The sequence below is a fragment of the Panthera pardus genome, unplaced genomic scaffold (genome assembly GCF_024362965.1).
Source record: "Panthera pardus isolate Hobbes unplaced genomic scaffold, ASM2436296v1 HiC_scaffold_20, whole genome shotgun sequence".
In the NCBI taxonomy this organism is placed as follows: Eukaryota; Metazoa; Chordata; class Mammalia; order Carnivora; family Felidae; genus Panthera; species Panthera pardus.
The window spans coordinates 74100746-74123082 of NW_026526766.1; the positions used below are offsets into that span (position 1 = coordinate 74100746).

The 22337-nt window shown below is 45.6% G+C and overlaps 1 long non-coding RNA gene across 1 annotated transcript in view; it reads right to left on the reverse strand.

Moving 5' to 3' along the window:
• Positions 1 to 1099: 1099 nt before the first annotated feature.
• LOC109269923 (uncharacterized) overlaps positions 1100 to 22337 on the reverse strand; it is a 45231-nt gene continuing 23993 nt past the window's right edge. Inside the window, exon 3 of the long non-coding RNA XR_002081334.2 lies at positions 1100 to 1331. This is a non-coding gene — a long non-coding RNA (uncharacterized LOC109269923). The remainder of the gene's footprint in view (positions 1332 to 22337) is intronic.

Genomic DNA, 22337 nt, shown 5'->3' on the forward strand with positions numbered 1-22337 from the left:
CGGGGCCATTTTCTCACCCTGGAAGCCACTCACGTTTTTTTGTCATGTGGTTCACACACAGCAGCTGACTTCTTCCAAGCCAGCAAGGGAGTCTCTCTAGTCTGCTAAGATGGAGTCTTCTATAATGTACAGTAATCTTAAGAGTGTCATCCAATCATCTTCATCATCTAATCAAGAGAGTGACATCTTACCACTCCTGTCTTACATCATAGTTAGGGGAAAAAAGGGGGGGCACCTGGGTGGCTCAGTCGGTTAAGCAACTGACTTCGGCTCAGGTCATGGTCTCATGGCTTGTGAGTTCAAGCCCCACATTGGGCTCCAGGCTGACAGCTCTGAGCCTGGAGCCTGCTTCAGATTCTGTGTCTCCCTCTCTCTCTGCCCCTCCCCCACTTGTTCTCTCTCTCTCTCTCTCTCTCTCTCTAAAACAAATAAATGTTTAAAATAAATTTAAAAAAAGAAGCAAATCACTGGTTCTACCCAAACTGAAGGAGAGGGTATTATATAAGGATGTGACTCATTGCAGGGGTCACTTTAGGGTTATGTCTGCCACACAGAAAATGGACAAAGTGTAACAAGTGAGCAAAGGAGGAAGCCCCTGTTTCTTCTAGGGGATGTCAAGGTTTCCTGAAAGGGAGGAGATTTGAGGGTGATGCTTGAAAGATAACAGGTCACCAAGTGGACAAGGTGGAAAGAACACTCTAGAGAGAAGGAACAGCTTAGACAAAGACACGAAGGCAGGGAGGCTACACATTGTCCAGGGGCAGGAAGTTCTGCCTAGTTGTATCCAGCAACCATGTGGCGAGAGATGTAGCTGGAGAGGAGGTGACCAGCGGTCAGTCATGACAGTTATGGAATGGTGGGCTAAGCGCTTTGACTGTATTCTAAAAGCAGCAGAGAGCCATCAGTTGGCAGGTGTGGGTTCAGATCCTTCCTGGAGAAGCAGCCATCACCTTCTCTAACAGCCCTCAAAGACTTCTAGAAGCACTTGTACTTCATAAAGAATCCTCAGTGAGAGTGGCACCCTTTTAAGAGTATGATAGACACCAGAGCCTGCTACAAACATGCCCGAGCCTCCACGGTGTACCAAACCATAAACTGCTTGTGTTGGAAGGGACTTCTTTATTTTTTTGTTTTTAAGTAATCTCTACACCCAGCCTGGGGCTCAAACCTACAACCCTGAGCTCGAGAGTCACATGCTGCACACACTGAGCCAGTCAGACATCCCCGTGTTGGAAGGAACTTTCAAACTTCATTGCAAGCCAATGACCACCTTTTCTCCTCAGCCGAACTGGGTTCAAACCCTGGTTCTGCCACTCGCCAGCTGGTAAGACCTTGAACAAGTAAGGGCAGTGAGAATCAAACACAATTATACACACGAAGCACTCCTCCAGTCCTTATAATAGTCTGTGAGAGCTACCCTAACAGAGCCCCACGGGTGGCTTCAACCACAGAAATTTATTTTCTCACAGTTCTGGAAGTTGGAAGTGTGACATCAAGGGGTCAGCAATGTTAGCTTCTTTTGAGACCTCTCTCCTTGGCTTGCACCTTCTCCCTATGACTCCACATTCTTCCCTCTGTCTCTGTGGGCACGTCTGCCAAATTTCCTCTTCTTCTTTAAAATTTTTTTTAAATTTTTTTAACATTTATTTATTTTTGAGACACAGAGAGACAGAGCATGAACAGGGGAGGGTCAGAGGAAGAGGGAGACACAGAATCTGAAACAGGCTCCAGGCTCCGAGCTGTCAGCACAGAGCCCGACTCTGGGCTCGAACCCACGGACCGTGAGATCATGACCTGAGCCGAAGTCGGACGCTCAACCGACTGAGCCACCCAGGCGCCCCTAAAAAATTTTTAATGTTTATTTATTTCTGAGAGAGAGACAGAATGTGAGCAGGGGAGGGGCAGAGAGACAGAATCCGGAGCAGACTCCAGGCTCCAAGCTGTCAGCATAGAGCCTGATGCAGGACTTGAGCTCACGGACCACAAGATCGTGACCTGAGCTGAAGTCAGATAACTTAACTGTCTGAGCCACCCAGGCACCCAACCCCAATCTCCTCTTCTTATAAGGACACAAGTCATACTGGCTTGGGACCCATCCTGAGGATTTCATTTTAACTTAATTACCTCTTGAAAGACTTTATCTCCAGATGTGATTAGTCTGAGGTGGCGGGGGTTGGGATTTCCACATTCATAAATTTGGGTTGGGGCGGGGGGACACAGTTCAGCTCACAATAGTATATTCTCAACTAATGTTAGGTACGTCTTCCTCCACCTCGGATGCTGAAAATTTTCATGCTCCAGTGGCAGGCATGATTTCTCAGCCTCTCTTATCCTAACTCTTCCGTGAGAGCTGACTTGCCTCTTCAATCACCTTTCAGAAGGACGTGTGCTCACTCCTTTTCTGTAAATAACAATAACAGCAACCCGGGTCTTGATGTTATCCCAACGACGCTGAAATATGCCTAACAAAGCAGCTGAATAACCTTTCTTTAATTTAATCCAATGGCAGTAATTTTCCAGAACACACCATTACAAGGGAGCAGCGTGATCTCCAGGGCTTTTGAAGCCTAATTAAAAGGCACTGTAGCAAGAAGGAGAGTGCAGTTACGTCTCAGAATCACAGCGTTCTGATCTTGGAGTTGTAGGAAAGGAGGAGTTTTTACTGAACGGTGAGGAGGTTGGGCAGGGTGGCCTGGGGAAATTGTGGGGGCCTCTGCTGGTCACATGGAGAAGGCTTTGTGCCATTGTTTTTGCTTGTCAGAATTAAGCCAAGGTCATTCCTGTCCTCTTTCCTTGTAGGTGATGGGCCGGGAAGACCTGACCACGGGCTGAAATGGTCATTGGCCGAGGAATTTCAGGGATTGCTGGTCCATTTTCAATATGAACCTATTCAGCAGCACCTTCTTCCTGAGCACATGTGTTAGGTACTGTGGATGGTGGGCATGATAATAAAAATAACTGATGTAAATATCTCCAAATCATGGAATTTTAACTAGGGGCTCGTGCTCCAGGGCATTCGTGAATTCTGGCCTCCAAAACTGTGCAAGAATAAGTCTGTGTTGTTTTTAAGCACCCCTCCCTGCCCAGATTGTGGTAATTTATTAAGCAGCCCTAGGAAATTAATACACATGGTTAATAATAATTATCCAAACGTGAAGTATTTCAAGTGTCGTGTTATTTGACTCTCCCCATTTTTGTGGTTGTTTTAAGAATTCAGTGAGATAGGGGCGCCTGGGTGGCTCAGTCGGTTAAGCGGCCAACTTCGGCTCAGGTCATGATTTCACAGTCCGTGAGTTCAAGCCCTATGTCGGGCTCTGTGCTGACTGCTCAGAGCCTGGAGCCTGTTTCAGATTCTGTGTCTCCCTCTCTCTCTGACCCTCCCCCGTTCATGCTCTGTCTCTCTCTGTCTCAAAAATAAATAAATGTTAAAAAAAAATGTTTAAGAATTCAGTGAGATAGTGCATATAATTTACTAAGCGTGGTTTGTCCTGAATAAATGCCATATAAATATGATATTAATTTATTTAGTAATATATATTTTATTTATTTATTTATTTATTTATTTATTTATTTTTAACGTTTATTTATTTTTGAGACAGAGAGAGACAGAGCATGAATGGGGGAGGGGCAAAGAGAGAGGGAGACACAGAATCGGAAGCAGGCTCCAGGCTCCGAGCCATCAGCCCAGAGCCCAACGCGGGGCTCGAACCCACGGACCGCGAGACCGTGACCTGAGCTGAAGTCGGACGTTCAACCGACTGAGCCACCCAGGCGCCCCAGTAATATATATTTTAAATTTTTATTTATTTATTTTGAGACAGAGAGAAGGAGAGTGCACGTGCATGAGTGGGATAGGGGCAGAGAGAGAGGGAGAGAGAGAATCTCAAGCAGGCTCCTCACTATTAGCACAGAGCCTGACATTTGGCTTGAACTAATGAACCATGAGATCATGATCTGAGTCAAAATCAAGAGTTGGATGCTTAACCAACTGAGCCACCTAGGCGCCCCAATTTATTCATCTTTTTAAAAGATTTTAGGGGCGCCTGGGTGGCTTAGTCGGTTAAGTGGCCAACTTCGGCTCAGGTCATGATCTCGCGGTCCGTGAGTTCAAGTCCCGCATCGGGCTCTGTGCTGACAGCTCAGAGCCTGGAGCCTGTTTCAGATTCTGTGTCTCCCTCTCTCTGACCCTCCCCCGTTCATGCTCTGTCTCTCTCTGTCTCAAAAATAAACATTAAAAAAAATAAAAATAAAAGATTTTATTCTTTAGTAATCTCTACACCCAATGTGGGGCTCGAACTCACAACCTCAAACTCAAGAGCCACATGCTCCACTGACTGAGCCAGCCAGGCGTTCCTATATTTACTATAATTACTGTTATTGTTAAATCACGCTCAGGTAACAAACTTGGAAACACCCCGTAAATCCTCAAGACAACAAACAAATGTGAATGTAAATGGTGTCAAGGTAAGTGAAGTGAATTCGTATTTATCCTTTTGACTTTTCTTCTCAAGCAGATGTTCTGGAAGGAGGTCACCTGGGGCCCAGCACTGGGCTGATGGGCCGGGTCCTAGAAAGGGCCTGTGTACTGGTTCCCTGGGCCCTGACCCCTTTTCCAGAAGGAGTTTAGATGATTACAGTGCAATGAAGTGGGTGCTCAGGCAGGGGGAGGTGAATGGGGCACAGAGAGGCACCTAACCCAGTGTGGGGCTGGATGTCAGGAAGGCTTACTGGGGGAGCCAGTGCTAAGCTACATCTTAAAGGAGAAGCAGGTGTAAAGACTTGTAGAAGGCATTCTGGAAGTGAAACGTAACTTCTTCACACATCTGGAAGGATGATTAGCGGTTTGCCACATGAGGAAGGTGGAGGGTACAAATCTGACAGAAACCCCATTCAACCAATTAATTTCAGAAAAGATATTAATCAGGGAATTGCATACTAAAACAGCTAGATACCATTTCACACCTGCCAGTTTGGCAAAAATCAAAATATCCAACGTTATTAAGTATTGACAAGATTGTGGTACAAGAGGAACCCACCTACAAGGCGAGTGGGGTGTAAATGGGCCTGACCACGTTGGAGAATACTTGGAAATATCTAGTACATTTGAAGACATGTCAAATCTAGCAGCTCTATAGCGTGATATATTCCCTGGAGGAACTCTCACACATTTGTACCCAAGTGTATCAGTTAGTTTCTACTGCGTAACAAATCATCCCAAAATACAGCACCTTAACCAACAATCACTTATTTAGCTGTGGGTCAGCTGGGCAGTTCTCCTGCTCTGGCCCAGCTTGGCTCATCTCTGCTGGGCTGTTTCCTGTAGGAGAGGTCAGTGGGAGGGTCGGCAGGCAGCTGCATGAACTAGCATGGCTTGTCTGTTTCCTGGCTCTTGGCTGCAGTGAAATGAAATTACACATGTCTCGTGTCCTCCAGCTCCATGCCATGGTTAACACCCTTGCTTGGTATAGGGGATGTCCCTAATATATGGGAGCCAACATCACACTTACCTGCACGATGAACTGATTAGGAAAAACAACCTTAGAAGCTTTGTTCTCTTTCTTTTCTTTTCTATATTCTTTAAAAGTTTTTAAATGTTTATTTATTTTGAGATAGAGATAGAGATAGAGATAGAGATAGAGATGATAGAGATAGAGATAGGGATAGAGATAGAGATATAGAGAGCAGGGGAGGGGCAGAGAGAGAGGGAGACAGAGAATCCCAAGCAGGCTCCACACTATCAGTGTGGAGACCGACATGGGGCTCAAACTCACAAATCGTGAGATCATGACCTGGGCCAAAACCAAGAGTCATGATACTTAACAGACTGAGCCACCCAGGTGCCCCTCTTCTTTTTTTTTATTCTTTTACAAGAAAAGTGTATTTATTTTTGAGAGAGAGAGAGAGAGAGAGAGAGCATGCACAAGCAGGGGGAGAGCAGAGATAGAGAGGGACAGAGGATCCAAAGCGGGCTCTGCACTGACAGCAGTGAGGGCTCAAACTCATAAACTGTGAGATCACGACCTAAGCCAAAGTCAGATGCTCAACTGACTGAGTCCACCCAAGAACCCCACTTTTCTTTTCTTTTCGTTCTTTTAAAAAAATTTTTTTTAATATTTATTTATTTTTGAAAGAGAGAGTGTGAGTAAGGGAGGGGCACAGAATCCGAAGCAGGCTCCAGGCTCTGAACTGTCAGCACAGAGCCCAATGCGGGGTTGGAACTCACGAACTGTGAGATTGTGACCTGAGCCAAAGTCGGACGATTAACTGACTGAGCCACCCAGGCGCCCCTCATCTATTTGAAATAATAGCTTTATTGAAGTATGATTCACATGCCATAGAACTCATCCACTTAAAGAGAACAACTCAATAGTTGTAAATACATTCACAGAATTGTGAATCGACTCTACAATCAATTTCAGAATATATTCAATCACCCCAAAAGAACTCCATACCATTTAGCCATCAACCCCCCCACTCTACTGTCTCCATTCCCTTCTACCAAACTACCTTCTGTCTCTAGAGACTCGCTTTTCCTGGAAATTTCATAGAAATGGAATTATGTGATATTCGGCCTTTCTTGACTGCCTTCTTTCACTTAGCATAAAGTTGTCAAGGTCCCTCCATGTTATCACATATGGTCTTTGTTCTTTTTCATGGCTGAATAGTATTCCATTGTGTTTATCCGTGTATCAGTTCATGTACATTTGGGTCGTTTCCACTCTTGGCTGTTATGAACAATGCTGCTTTGAACATTCGTGTGCAGGCTTCTTTGTGGACATATATTTTCATTTCTTTCAGGAGTAGAATTTCTGGGTCCTACAGTAACTCTGTGTTGAACCTTTGGAAGAAATGCGAGGTTGCTTTCCAAAGTGGCTTCACTAAGCCTTGGAATTTTACAGCCCTCAAGAGTGAGCCTTTGGGGTTTTCTTAGCTAACATTTATTCATGTAACTTTTAGTTCCTTCTTTGCTGCTATTGTTTGCTTTGTTTCTTGGCCGGCTTTTTATAAACCGGGATTCAGACTTGATGTGGCTTCAGGCCCAGAGAAGCTAACAGGATGTAGGCAGTTCTGTCTGTGCCTCCTGCTGGCCTCTGAGGCCCCAGCAGGATTTATGGCTGGTGGCTCCCCCCCTACAGGCTTGCGTTGGACTCCTGCAGCTTTCTGTTCTTAGCTCTATTTCATTACCATTTCCTCTTCTGTAGAACCTTCCATACCCAGGCCACTGGGGAAGGTTCTGGGGGGTCATCTCACCAACCCCTCACTTCCTCTGAGGACTAAGGCAAGATTGGCTGTGTGGGGGTTGTAGGGTCCCAGATCAGAAAATCAGCTGACGGCAGAACTCAAACAGAAAACCAACGTTTTTTTTTCCTTATTATAGTTGTGATGCATACATATTGTATACAAATAAGAAAATTGATATAATTCAAAAACAATAAGAACACATTTTTTAAAAAAAGATCACCCAGAAGCACCTGGGTGGCTCAGTCAGTTAAGGGTCCGACTTCAGTTCAGGTCATGATCTCACAGTTCGTGATTCTGAGCCCTGCGTCAGGCTCTGTGCTGACAGCTCGGAGCCTGGAGCCTGCTTCAGATCCTGTGTCTGCCTCACTCTCTGCCCCTCCCCCGCTCATGCTCTGTCTCGCTCTCTCAAAAATAAATAAACATAAAAAATTTTTTTTAAATCACCCATAAATTCAACACCTACAGGAAACTAATGTTAAGATTTTAGTATGTAGCTCTTATTTATTTAATTATTCATTAATTTATTCAGTAAATGTTTATATGGTACCTACCGATTGCCAATTTACTAAACCCTGATGACACTTTTCTTTGCACACATATATATATGTAAACATATACATCATTTCCTGAATATGTGTTTCAACATATGTGTTTTATCATTTAAACCTCTCTGTCATTCCAATGATATGTTATAAAGCCCTTTTCGTGGCAATACATATAAATCTACATTTTCATTCTTTTTTTTTTTAATCTTTATTTATTTTTGAGAGAGAGACAGCATGTGAGCAAGAGAGGAACAGAGAGAAAGGGAGACACAGAATCCGGAGCAGGCTCCAGGCTGAGTTGTCAACACGGAGCCCGAGTCGGGGCTCGAACTCACGAGCCGTGAGATCATGACCTGAGCCGAAGTCGGACGCTCAACTGACTGAGCCACCCAGGCGCCCCTACATTTTCTTTCTTAAACGAATGCATGCAACATGGCGTGATTTATTTAAGCAATTCCCATTGTTGTACACTTTGATTATTTTTAACTTTTCCTATTATCAGCATAGCTGTCCTCATCTTTTTACCTTCTCAGTTCTTTAGACAAACTTGTAGAAACATAACTGCTAGGTCAGAAAGTATATAAATATTTTTAAGGCTGTTATTGATACATTTTGCCAGTTGATCTATCAAAAATAACTATACAGGGGCGCCTGGGTGGCTCAGTCGGTCAAGCGTCCGACTTCAGCTCAGGTCACGATGTCGCGGTCCGCGAGTTCGAGCCCCGCGTCAGGCTCTGGGCTGGCTGATGGCTCAGAGCCTGGAGCTTGCTTCCGATTCTGTGTCTCCCTCTCTCTGCCCTTCCCCCGTTCATGCTGTGTCTCTCTCTGTCTCAAAAATAAATAAACGTTAAAAAAAATTAAAAAAAAAATAACTATACAATTCTGGTCTCCCATCAGCCTGTATAAGAGTGCCTGCCCCTCACCGCTCATGAACATTCTTTTTTTGTGTGTGTGTTTATTTATTTATTTTTTTAACGTTTATTTATTTATTTAAAAAAATTTTTTTTTATTTGACGTTTATTTATTTTTGAGACATAGAGAGACAGAGCATGAACGGGGGAGGGTCAGAGAGAGAGGGAGACACAGAATCTGAAACAGGCTCCAGGCTCCGAGCCGTCAGCACAGAGCCCGATGCGGGGCTCGAACTCACGGACTGTGAGATCATGACCTGAGCCGAAGTCGGTCGCCCAACCGACTGAGCCACCCAGGCGCCCCAAACGTTTATTTATTTTTGAGACAGAGAGAGACAGAGCATGAATGGGGGAGGGTCAGAGAGAGGGAGACACAGAATCTGAAACAGGCTCCAGGCTCCGAGCTGTCAGCACAGAGCCCGACACGGGGCTCGAACTCATGGACCGCAAGATCATGACCCGAGCCGAAGTCGGCTGCTTAACCAACTGAGCCACCCAGGTGCCCCTAATGTTTATTTATTTTTGAGACAGAGAGAGAGAGAGAGAGAGAGAGAGAGCAAGTGAGGGAGGGGCAGAGAGAGAGGGAGACATAGAATTAGAAGCAGGGTCCAGTCTCTGAGCTATCAGCACAGATTCTGACTCAAGGCTCAAACTCACAAACTAAGATCTGAGGTGAAGTCAGATGCTTAACCGACCGAGTTACCCAGGTGGCCCACCCCTCATGAACATTCTACTAAGTCCTGGGTAATTTATTCTTTTCCAATATAAAAAATAAAAATTGGTTTTATTAGTTTCCTAGGGCTGTTCTTATGAAGTACCTCAAACTGTATGGCTGAAAATAACAAATTTATTGTGTCACAGTTCTGAAGGCTAATGTCCCAAATTAAGACATTGGCAGGACTGTGTTCCCTCAGAAAACTGTAGGGGGAAGGGCGCCTGGGTGGCTCAGTCAGTTGAGTGTCCGACTCCGGCTCAGGTCATGATCTCGCGGTTTGTGTGTTCGAACCCTGTGTTGGGCTCAGTGCTGACAGCTCAGAGCCTGGAGCCTGCTTCGGATTCTGTGTCTCCTTCTCTCTCTGTCTTTTCCCCACTCACACTGTCTCTCTCTGTCCCTCAAAAAAGGAATAAATGTTAAGAAGAAGAAGAAGAAGAAGAAGAAGAAGAAGAAGAAGAAGGAGGAGGAGAAGGAGAAGGAAAGAAAACTGTAGGGGGATCCTTCCTCTTCTTCCTGGCTTCTGGCAGTTTGTTGACAGTCTTCGGTGTTCCTCCCCTTCACTGAATAACTCCAATCTCTACCCTTATCATCACACGGCTTTCTCCCTTGGGTGTCTGTCTTCCCATGGCCATTTCATTATACGGACCCCAGTCATAGTGGATTAGAGACCTGTCCGACTCCAGTAAGACCCCCATCTTAACTAACCACATCTGCAATGACCCTATTTGCAAATAAGATCACGTTGTCAAGTACTGGGAGCTAGAAGTTCAGTAGACCTTCTTTTGCAGGGTTGCGGGAAGGAGGGGGGACACCATTTAAGTTATAACAATGGTATTACATACTTGAATTTTTGACAGACTTGAATTGTTGATTACATACTTGAAATTTTGATTGATTACTGGTAAAACTGAGCATTTTCCCATATGTCCCTTAGGCCATTTTCCCACAGGGGTATTTGTCTCTTCCTTACTTATTTTTAAAACTCTTTATATAATAAAAATATTCACGCTTAGACTCTAAGCTTTTGTCTTAAAATTTTTTTTTTATTTATTTTGAGAGACAGACAGAGAGAGAGAGAGCACAAGCAGGAGAGGGGCAGAGAGAGAATCCCAAGTAGGTTCTGTGCTGTCAGTGTGGAGCCCAATGTGGAGCTCGATCCCACAACTGTGAGATCATGACCTGAGCCAAAATCAAGATTTGGACGCTTAACTGACTGAGCCACCCAGGCGCCCTGGGCTTTTCTTTTTTACTCAATTTCAAACACAGCAAGATCTGCCCAAGCTTTGGGGCATTTGTAAAATTGCCAGTGTGCAGCTTGCTCTGGGAGCAATTCTCTGCCCACTCGTGCCTTGAGAGAATCCTCTCTAAGAGCCCAGCAAGAGGGCATGTGACTTTGAGGCTTCTGTGTTAGTCAGGATAGGCTAGATTGTGCCGCATAACAAAAATGACCCGAGAAATCTTGACGGGTTACAGCACAAAGGTTTATTTCTTGCTCAGATTGTGTGTCCACTGGCAGTTGACCATGACTCTGCCGCATCATTCCTGCAAGGATCTAGGTCACCAGACGAGCTCCCATGTGGGACGTCAGGGTCAGGGAAACAGAAATAACTCTGCTGTTTGAACACAGAGAATTCAAAACAGGGAATTATCCTAACGAACATGAGAGGACTGACAAATCAAAGGGAGCCGTAAGGGAGTGCAGAGAGCCCTGCAGGTGTCAAAGTCCACCCCAGGTCTGGGGGAGCAAAGGGAAGACTTGGAATTGTCAGAACCTTGCTGCTCAGAGGCAAACCACACAGGGCTGGTGTGCAGAACCCCTGAGAGCTCAAGCGGAGGGAGCTGCTGGCACCTCACAGAGGGTACCACGAGCCTGGCTGTGGGAGGGCTGGAACACCTGGAAACTGGAACCAGTGGTTAGTGCGGGCCCCGGGGCTGCTGCCGTGGCACATTGATGGATCAGGAAGCAAACAGGCGTGAGAAAGACACTTCTCCCCTCCTCCGATCTTGTAGCCTCCCCCAGTGCCCACTCCTGCTGTGTTAGTCTGGGCCTCTATAGCAGAAGGCCATGGACCCAGTGGCTCAAACCACAGAAATGTACTTCTCACAGTTCCAGAGGCTGAACAGCTGAGATCAGGGTGCTTAATTTGAAGGCCCATCTTCATTCCCCACCTTGGTGGGAACTTTCTTTTTTTTTTTTTTTTTTTCTGCCTGGTCATAAAGTTTTGGCACGAGGCTGGGAGGGGCCACATCAGGTTGCCAGTGACTTGTCACTTTGTGCAGTTTCTTAACTCCCAGTCTGTGGGTCTGATTTGCTTCCGGGAGTCCAGGTAGACATGGAGTTTGGGGGACATTCTTGCAGCCACTACAAGGGTAAATTTGGGGGGGGGGGACCTCTGGGATTTAGCCCACAACTGAAATCCCTTTGTCGGCTCCCTAGTTCCTCTGCATGGATGCTTCAGAACACCCTGGCCTCGCTCACTCTCTCTACGCTAAGGCACTTTGGTGACAAGAGGCAAGAGTCCCCCTGCAGCTGGCATTGCACTAAACCTCAAATCCAAGTATCGCAAGATAAATGCATTAAGAACAAACCTCTTTGCCTTTGAAGCATGCGAATCTGAGGATGTCTGCAGCAACTGACTGTACAAAACCAATTATTTTAAAAAGTGTTTTAATGTTTCATCTGCTGCGATCCTCCTGAAATCAGCAGCCAGGGGCAGCTTTCAGTAACGAGGCAGCTGAGGCCCGTGACTGGAGCGCTTGGGTGAGTTTCTCTCTGCCTCAGGACTAGAGCCAGAGGTGGCGTGGCTATTTGCAGGGACAGGGCCTTGCGCCATGTGGTCCCCTAGGATTGTGAGCTTTCAGAGGGCAGAGACTAGGTCACACTCCTTCTTGTGCACACAGGACAGTTTCCAGCACACAGCACTTAGTCAACTTTGGTCGGGCTTCCAGAAACAGACCCTGAGAGGAAGATGTGCAGACACGTGGGTATCGTGGAAATGCTCCCAGGGGAAACCCATAAAGGAGCAGGGGAAGCAGACAGGGAAGAGGGGGAGGGCCTGGAGAACAGAAGGAGGCACCCAGGGTGCAAAAATGTGGAGGCTGGTGCATGAGTCTCAGAGTAAGTGTCCCCTTAAACTCTGGGCACAATCCTGTCACTTGCCTCACACTATAGCCCCAGCCTTCTAGGAAGGAACATGATTTTGGAAAAAATTCCTCCCAGCCAGCTTCATCCTGGTCCCTTGGGGCCCCTGGAATATAAGTTGCATCCATAGTTTTCTGGATTAGGGTCAGGGTCTGGGGCTTTCTGACTCCTGAACTAAGTCACTGGTTAAAGGCACCTTGCGAATGGGGAGGATGTACATTCCCAAGAAGAGTCCTGAAAAGACTCATGGGTGTGAGCTGTTGGAAAGGAAGGCTCACTTAGGGAGCAGGTGCAGGGCACAGAAACAGTAAGAAGGGATCTGGGTGTGGCATTAATAATACACATCACTGGGGTGCCTCCGTGGCTCAGTCAGTTAAGCATCCGACTCTTGATTTCAGCTCAGGATCCGGCGTTCAAGCCCTGCACTGAGCTCCACACTGGGCGTAGAGCCTACTTAAAAAAAAAATACACCTCACCAAAATGCTTGTTGAATGAATGAAGGGAGGAAGGAAGGAAGGAAGAAATTTATGAGTGAATTATCAATTGAACGAGAAATGAATCCACTGAACATTGAGAATGCTCATAAAAATCCTGTTCTACAACCAACTCTGAGCTCTGACTCTGCTCCATCTGTGGGGCTAACGTGTATTTAATGCTGAGTGGCAAGCATAATGGTGGTTCTTACAGTGAAGTCTACCTCTCCGTCACCAGGAGATTTCCCATCACTGGTGGATACATAGAATGCCCACTAACATGATCCAAATGCTGGTGAACATAACGGCCAAAAATACAGCAGGGCAGAGTGTCCTTCCCTTCCCTGGGAGCATCCCCCGAAGGAGACGAGGGAAACGAGAACCTTAGTTACTGGCTTGTTAGTGCCCTAGCTGGTGAGCTCTTGCCTGCCTTCTCCCAGTCCTATCAATGACTATGGCTCCTGAAAGCAGCTGGGCATATTATATCAGCATTTAAATCCCATCACATCTCCCTGCTGACTCTCATTCCAAAATATTTATTCATTTGATGGCTCAGAATAATTGCCTCAGTCCCCAATCTCTGAGACTGGCAGTGCAGAGCCACAGAGAATTCCCACCCTTGCCTGGCTCTCTTGCTACCAGGGGAGAGGTGGTATTGCATCAGTCATGGGGGCAGCATAAGACACTCAAGTACTCTGCTTGGCATAGCCCCTTCACCCCAGGGCCACTTTTCCTGTCTTCACTGTCATTTTACATCAGGGCATTATCATCCTAGTGACCCAGGCTTAAGACTCAGGTCATCTATTAATTCATTCTAACATTGGCTGAACACCTACTTTGGGCTAAGCTTTGTGCTAAGCCCTGATCCTGCCCATTAGCTGTGTGGCAGAGGACCTGACACGGGTGCCTGCACAGAACCAAGCATAGAAAAGGCTCTAAAAAATCCTTGTCAGGTGGACAAATTGATGGATGGAAGGATGGATGAAGGGATGGATGGATCGGTGGATGGATGGATAGATGGATGATTGGATGAGTGGACGGATGGAAGAATGGATGGGTGGTTGGATGGATGGCTGGATGGATGGATGGATGATGGATAGATGGAATGGTGGAATCTGTTGGTTATGTCTTTTCAGTATCCTGTACACATTCTCCATGATTAGGTGGGGCTAAGCTTAACCCCTCACATTCTCTAACCTGGCCATGCATCCCAGGCCAGCCTAATCAGACTGTTCCAAACTTCTGGCCACAGAACTCAGTTTCAGGCAAGGACATATAACACAAGCCAGGTTAGAGTTCTCCTTGGGACTTTTTGGTTTGTTCTAGCAGTGGACAACCTCTCTTCCCTGGGTTGCTAAACTGTAGGGATGTTCATTCGAAGCTGCTGGAGGCTCCTTTATTTGCCACAAGGAAAGAGTCTGACTGAAGGATGGGAAAAGGAGAGGCAGGATGAGGGGAAAAGGAGAATGAGGAGAAAAGAAGAAGGAACAGAGGAGGAGGACACATTTGGGGATATAATTTAAGCCCCCATGTGGGGAGCCAGCTGAACTCTTAGACCTTCCACGTATAGGAGCTAATGAATTCTCTTTCTCTGACTTAAGACAGCCTGAATTGTGTTTCTTTTATTTGTAACAAAGAGAATCTTGTCAGTGCAGTGTGAGGGAGCGAGTAAATGAGAGAATGCATGATTGAATGAGTGAATGCCCTCCATAAATATCAAACTAGTCAAATGTTCTTTCCTCCCTTGAGAGCTAGACCTGCAAATATAAGGATTTAATTAGATGTTCCTGGTTTCCACTGGAGCCTATCTGATTGCTTCTATTATGCTTGGTGTTGACTCTGACTCTCAAAATGGAAATGGAAAGTGAAAAGGAGAAAACAGCCCACTAAAATTAATAATTTTCTGAGACAGGCATTCCACTCTGGCCACAGATTCCAGTCTCAGAAATTATTATTTAAAAAGAGCTGAAACTAAAGCCAATACAATTTACCACCCTCACCCTCCAACTTCTAGTCAAGCCAAAGCAGTGGGATCAGGTGGGCATGCAAATCTGACCCTACAACATATCCTCCCACCTCTCCCCTCCCTACCTTCCAGAACTTTCTCTCCACCCAAAACTTTTCAAGGGCTCCTGAGTGGTTGGCAGCTACACACTGCAGACTGGGAAAGGCCCAGGTCCAGAGAGGTAGGAAGGGCTTCAAAGACACAGAAACAGCACAGGTACAGTCACCGAATGTTAAGTTCTGGGCAGGGACAGCCAGTGGGAATGGCCAGAGATGAGCCTGGAAAAGCTGTAGAGGCCATTCATGAAATTCCTTACAAACGCAGAATTCGTGTGTTTCCTCCCTTAACTGCCCAAGTGTCATTTCCAGGACTTGGTGTTTTCCTAACTGTTCTACATAGAACATCAGTGAATACCAGCTGCAGGCCCCCACTGCAGATCCAAATGGGGCAGAATCCACTGGGGTAGGGTCCCCACCCTGAACTTGGATCAAGTGCCCCAGCAATTTGGATGCTCACTCAAGTTTGCAAACTGCTCCTGTAGTTCATGGAAGAGTATATCAGTTAAGACCAAATCTGACTTCAGCAATAGGAACCGAGATGCAGTTACTTAACTCAATAGAGATTTCTTTTCTTTGCGTAACAAGAAATCTGGGGCTGCATGGTCCTGGGTGACTGTGGCTGGTTCGGGAAGTCATTGAGCGAACAGGCTCCCTCTAGCTTCCTGCTCTACCAACCTTAATGGGTGACTTTCCTCTTCTTGATGTCCAGAGGACTCCTCCTGCAGGCATCAGTCTGTGAGTCAGACAGAGGGAAGAGAAAAAGGTGATTCGTACAGTTGAACACCCCTCTCCTTTTTTATCAGGAAAACACAGTTTCTCTACAAGCCCAGTCCAGAGACTTTGCTTACATCTCCTTGACCAGAACCTAATCACAAGTGTGGAAAGTAAGATTTTTAACTCAGCATATGGCTGCCTCAAGCAAAATTGGGATCTATCAGAAAAGAAGAGTGGGGAGGAGCATAAGGTTAGGAGGAAGGAGGTATTTAGGGAGCCATGGGAGATGCAGCAGCAGGATAGACCCACAGGTGGATTTTCGTTCATCCTCACCAGAGTGGAGATGGGTTGACAACAGGCAAGATTGCAGCAGAGCCACCAGGGGGAGGGTGACGATGACCGGCACAGGGCCGTGGCTGTGTGCATGGATTCAGGAAATGCTTAGCAGATCAAATTGACAAGACTTGATTGTATGGGATCAGAATGCGAGAATGGGCACGATGGTGGGTGATACAGGGTAAAGGAAAGGAGAAAAAGGAGCTACCGAAGGTGTCAGTAAGTTTTCTGGCTTCAATTCCTGGAAAGACGATGCCATTCATAAATAAGTTTGCAGCCACAGAGAGGGGGCCATTTGGTGTGGGACAAGCTGCATTGCCCAGAGATATGAAATCTTAGCATATTGGGTGAGAGTTCAACCTCTGAGAGCGAATGAAGTTGTCAAGGAGCATAAGGCAAGAAAAGGAGTGTATACAGAGCTTATGTAGCTCACACCAAGGCTGCCCAGGCCTCCAGACGAAAGTAGAACCATTCTGAATCTTCCTTGAAACCTTTGGCCATCAGGGAGTGGAAGCAGAATGCTCCAGCTTCCAAAATCCTTCCCTCTCTCTGGTCCAGGGAGCCACCAAGTGACTGCCACCCCCCATGGGGAACTGTTTAAGATCTTGTCCTCCTTTGGACTGGAAAAACAATTCATAGTATTAGCTAACTGACTCAGACCAATGTCCTAACTACTTTATATATCTCCCCTTGTTTGATTCACACAACTGCTCTCTGACCTTCAAATTACCAAAGAGGAAACCAATGGGGAATACCATGGCTCAGGAAATGAAATGACTTGCCCAAGGGCACACAGTTAGTCAGTGACAAAACCAGTAGGGCAAACCCAGTTCTGACTCCAAAGTTCTAAGTCTTAACTACCATGTAATAAACTTTCTAGCCCTAAGCATTTTCTACCATGAGTTCCGATTCGTTGTGTCTTTGTCTTACTTAGATCCCCTCTTGAACTGCAGATGTCTGAGAATAAATTATTTCAGACCTTTTCTTAATAACTGTTGAATAAAAGAATCAATACAAGCCCTAAACTATGGCCCTAGGTTTAAGGGCAGATATGCTCCCTGAACATCCTGGATTCTTTCATGCCCCCTTAACCCTAAAACACCCTTTGGGACCAGACTTCATCCTTTTCAGTGCATAGATATTTGTGAAAATTCTGTTCATGATTATCTTGCTTTCAGAGATGAAAAAAAGGGCAAATGCCAGTTTGTTAATGAACTGCAGGTACCTTAATGAGAAACCAGTGTACCAAGTAGTCATTGCTGATTCAAGCATAAAGATTTTAGTTCTTAGGACAATAAAGCTACTTTTCTTCCACGAGATAAAGCGGTGCAAGGGGGTTGGGCTGCTGCTTCTTAAGACTTGTGCAGGTGTTGGGTTGTGACCTGCCTCAAATGCTGACTTTCCCCAGGTGTCCAGGAGGACCCCGTCAGTGTCTGGTCCATGAAGAGTTATGACCATTGCATCTGATACCAGCCACATCAACCCTGAAGGAAGCTGTCTGAAGGCCAGGAGTGGGAAATTAAGGGGGTGGAGGGGCTGAGGCCACTATTTCCTTTGATTCAACTGCATGTCCCAAATAGGTTTGTTTCCTTTTCTTGAGAGCTGAGTTCTCTGTCCCATTTGCCCATATGGTTAGCCTGGGAAGGACTGGAATCAGCCTTTTTCTTTCCTGCCTTGAATTCCTCTAGCCAACTCAGAGACTGACCTCCAGACTCATATGAATTAAACTCTGGTTTGCTCTTCAGAATATCCTTGTTACATTAATTTAGGGAGCATAATAAATCTGGAGTGAGGTATGTTTGCTGCAAATGCTAATTTGCTCGATGAGAATATCAATTAGATCTCTGAGGCATAGAAATTATGGCTGTTAAAGATCTCAAAGGTCATTCTTAGCTTGCTCCCAAGTAAGAGGATGAGTAGTTATCTGCTGGAGAGGTCTGGAGTAGAATAGTAAAGGTACAAATATATAATTCCAATGAGGTGTCAGTGCTGTGCTTGAGATCAAAAAGTCAGGAGTTTCACAGATCCCAGAAACCCATCTATAGATCCTACAGTGATGGTAATAGTAATAATAATAATAATAATAATAATAATAATAATAATGAAGAACAACAACAAAGAGAGAGGGAAGCTAACCACAAAAGACTCTTAATGATGGAGAAAAAACCGAGGGTTGGTGGAGGGAGGAGGGTGGGGATGGGGTAAATGGGTGATGGGTATTAAGGAAGGCACTTGTGATGAGCACTGGGTATTATATGTAAATGATGAATCACTCAGTTCTAACCCCTGAAACCAATATTACACTCTATGCTAACTAATTAGAATTTAACTAAAGATTTGAGGGGCGGGGTGGGTGGGGGGGAGGGAAGAACAGTAACAACAATCCAAGGAATGGTAGCTTCTACTTCTAGAGCAATTACTATTCATTACATTCAAGTATTCATGCATTTAATCCTCACAACAGCTCTGCGACACAGGCACTATTCTTACTCTCATTTTACAGGTGAGGAAACTGAGTCCTAGAGAATTTAAAAGAGTAAGTTTCCCGGCTTCTACTTCTGGCCCAACTGGAGTAACAGGGATCAGATTTACTCTCCCTCTTGAAATAACTGAAAAACCAAATGACAGCTCTCCAGACTTTGGGTATCTGTGAATGGAAGGACAGTGAGCCCCGAGGGACAGGAAACAAATGAGGCAAGCTGCAGGCATGCTCCAGCTCACTGCCTGGGGAGTTTCCAGTCCACAGTGCTGAAACGGGGAATCCAGCAGAGCCCAGCACATTCTTGAGCCCAGGACAGAGCACCAGGAGTCCAAGGAAGTCAAGGTGGCTCGGGTGTGCAAGGTAGAGCACCAGAGAGAGGAGAGCTTCACCGGCAGAGAACTCTGGACCTCTGCAAAGGGTCACTTGCAAGTATTCAGTTCACTGATCACTGCCTGTGTGTGAAGAAACTGAGTCTTAGAAAAGACCCCAGAGAACAGGAGGAAGCATTGCCTGCTGAGAGTTCACCCGGCACGGGGACTAGTTCCTGATCCCTACAGCCAGTGTGGGAAACTCTCAGCACATGTAGGGGCGGTTAGAGGGCCAGGAAGGGTATTGCCTTGGTAGTGGGGAAAATTCACTAGAGTAAATACCGCTCTTGTCTTAGCAAAGCTTAAAAGGAAGCCCTGGAAGGATCAAACTGCTTCCACATCCCAGAAAACACACCTCAAAGATACATTTTAGAGATACGTAACTGTGGCTGGGCCAGAGAAGATGTTTAAGCGGATGGACTAAGTGTGCAAAAAGTTTAAAAAATATATATACACCTTTATCATTTGTGGTAGTAAGTGTACCAAATTAAAACGGGATCTATTCAAATTTGTTTGTTTGTTTGATACAACAATGTCCAGCACACAACGAGGTAAAATTTATGATGTCTGGCATCCAGTAATAACCAGCCGCCCAAGAGCAGCAAAATAAGGAGAAAAATCAATCACGTGTGACCCAGAAATGACATCGATGATAGAATTAGCAGATAAGGACATGAAAACAGCCATTATAACTTTATTCCATATGTTCTAAAAGCCAGAGGAAGGGTCAGACATATTGAATAGATCCAAGGAAGATATTTTGAAAAACCAAAATACCCCAAATGAGGTTCTAGAGATGAAAACCACCATGTCAGAGGTAAAAATACATCAGATGGGATTCACGGGAAGTTAGACGTCAGCCATTAGTGAATTTGGTGACACAGCAATAGAAACTATTTGACACTAAACAAAGAAAATGTAACCTGATCTGCAGGATAGAAAGCAGGGCGCTGGTTCCCTGGAGGTGAGGGCTTGGGGAGGTGGGAGGGGCACTGGGAAACTTGGGGGGATGGGTGTGTTCATCATCATCTCGGCTGCTGCGGTAATGGTTTCACATGTGTTTATGTGTGTCAAATCTCATAAAATTGTAGCTTTGAACATGTGTAGCTTATTGTATGTCAATCACGCCTGCATAAATCTGTTACAAAACAAGTTTCCAAAGGTCATGCGGCTAGTACATTGCAGCCTGGCTCGGGTAGCTCAGCTACTTTCTACTGCAAGGTATCTACTGCTATTCCCATTTTATGGATGAAAGAGAGTCGAAGGGATGATGGGCCTTCTCCAAGACCACACAGAGGGTAAGTGACAGAGCTAGGATTTATATCCATGTCTGGCTGACTCCAGATCAAGTGTTCCTTTTGTTTCACGGTCCACGTTTCTGCTGTTGACTTGAAGTCAGCAGACCCTACGCACACAGCATCTGCTCTCCCACGCGTCTCTAGGTCACCTCCTCCTCGCTCTGCACCTCTTCCTCCACGTACAAAGCCCACCCTGGACTCCCAGTCCTCACCCATGGATCATTACTCAGCTGCCTATTTTCTGTACCTGGAAACATGGGAACAAATCAATTTGTAAATGCCTGGACCAGAGCGGGGCTGAGTAATTGCCAATGCATCTTTGTGAAAGCAAGAGCTTGCTGGGCACTTGGAAGGCAGCCCCTGCCTGTTTTAAAGAAGTAGGCACTCTGAATGCAGACAGACAGACGAGCATGCGTGCAGCACGTAGCATCTAGGGAGCCCCTTCCCCTCTCCCATCTCCTTACGTTCACGGCAGAATGAACATCTGACCACTTTGTCAGCAGACGCATGAACTTTATACAGTCGGAGCTGTTAGAAATGAACCCTAGAACCTAACCACCTGGGTTGTACCTGGGGGGCGGGGTTCATTACAAGAGAGGGTCCAGTAGAAGCCAGATGGCTGCTATCAAACCTTATGCATGGGGTGGAGGCCCGCCCTGACGACTTCTGAGGTCCCTTCCCAGGCAGGCAGTGTGTAACAGGAATGCTAAGCTTACACTCAGAACGTGGTTGCTATTATATGTGAGGTTGAGGGTGAGAAAGGATCTCTGTCCTGTTTCCTGCCCTGCCCCTGTCCTGACTGACTCAGCACTTCCTGACCACTGGATTGTCTCTACCTGTCTGGAGCAAAGCTTTAATCACCATGTAAAAAATGTTTTGGTTATAACTGAGAAAAGAAGCTACTCTGTATTCTCCAACCGTGTACCTCTGAGTGGTTATGAGATACAGGGCAGAGCAGGACACGCCTCTCCTGTTACTCTAAGGATACATTTAATAGAAATCTGAATTGTGTGAACTAGAAGTGTGGCGATATAAAACATATTCATTAAGCTTCCATACTGCCCGCAAAATTTGAAATGATGCAAATTCCCATAAATTGAAAGAAAAAAAAAAGCACCGTGGAAAGAATGATTTCCAAACTGGAAAGGGACTGGGATGAGTTGTATTTCGGGTTTCTTGGAATTTTGATCCATGGCTGGTAAACTAAAGTACCCATTTTCCTTGCCCAGGATTTGGGTCCTGAATCACATGTAAGATCTTCAGGAACCCTGTCCCTTGCACTGCCCTGTTACAGGTGAGAAGCTAAGGCCAACATCAAGCCAGCTCGAATGAGATGTTGTGTATTTTCCAGAATATGGGAGAACTTGGTTTCCAGAGTAGCACGGCCCAATAGAAATATAATGTGAACATTGTATGTAATTATACTTTTTCTGGTAGTCATATTAAAAGAAGTTAAAAGAAATAGGTGAAGTGAATTTTAATGAGATATTTTATTTTACCCAATATACTCAGGATGTTATTTCAACATGCAACCAGTAGAAAAATTCTTTTTGAGATACTTTACCTTCTTTCTTTTGTCCTAAATTCTCAAAATCCTGTGTGTATTTTATACTTAGAGCACATCTCAACTCAGAATGGCCACATGTGGCTGATGGCTTCCATATTGCACAATGCGGGGCTAGAGTATTTATGGGCATGGTCAGGGCACTAAAGAAGTTTAGTTGGTGAGGGGCATAGTTGCAGGGGATGGTGCCTTCCAGGAAACAGTGTGTTAACTGCCCCCTTTTTTTTTTTAATTTCTTTTGTGTTTATTCATTTTTGAGACAGAGAGAGACAGAGCGCGAGCAGCGGAGGGGCAGAGACAGAGGGAGACACAGAATTGGAAGCAGGCTCCAGGCTCTGAGCTGTCAGCACAGAGCCTGATGCGGGGCTTGAACCCACAATCTGTGAGATCATGACCTGAGCTGAAGTCGGACCCTTAACCAACTGAGCCACCCAGGTCCTCCTTGACTATCTCTTTAATGATGCTCTAGAATGCTCTCCCATT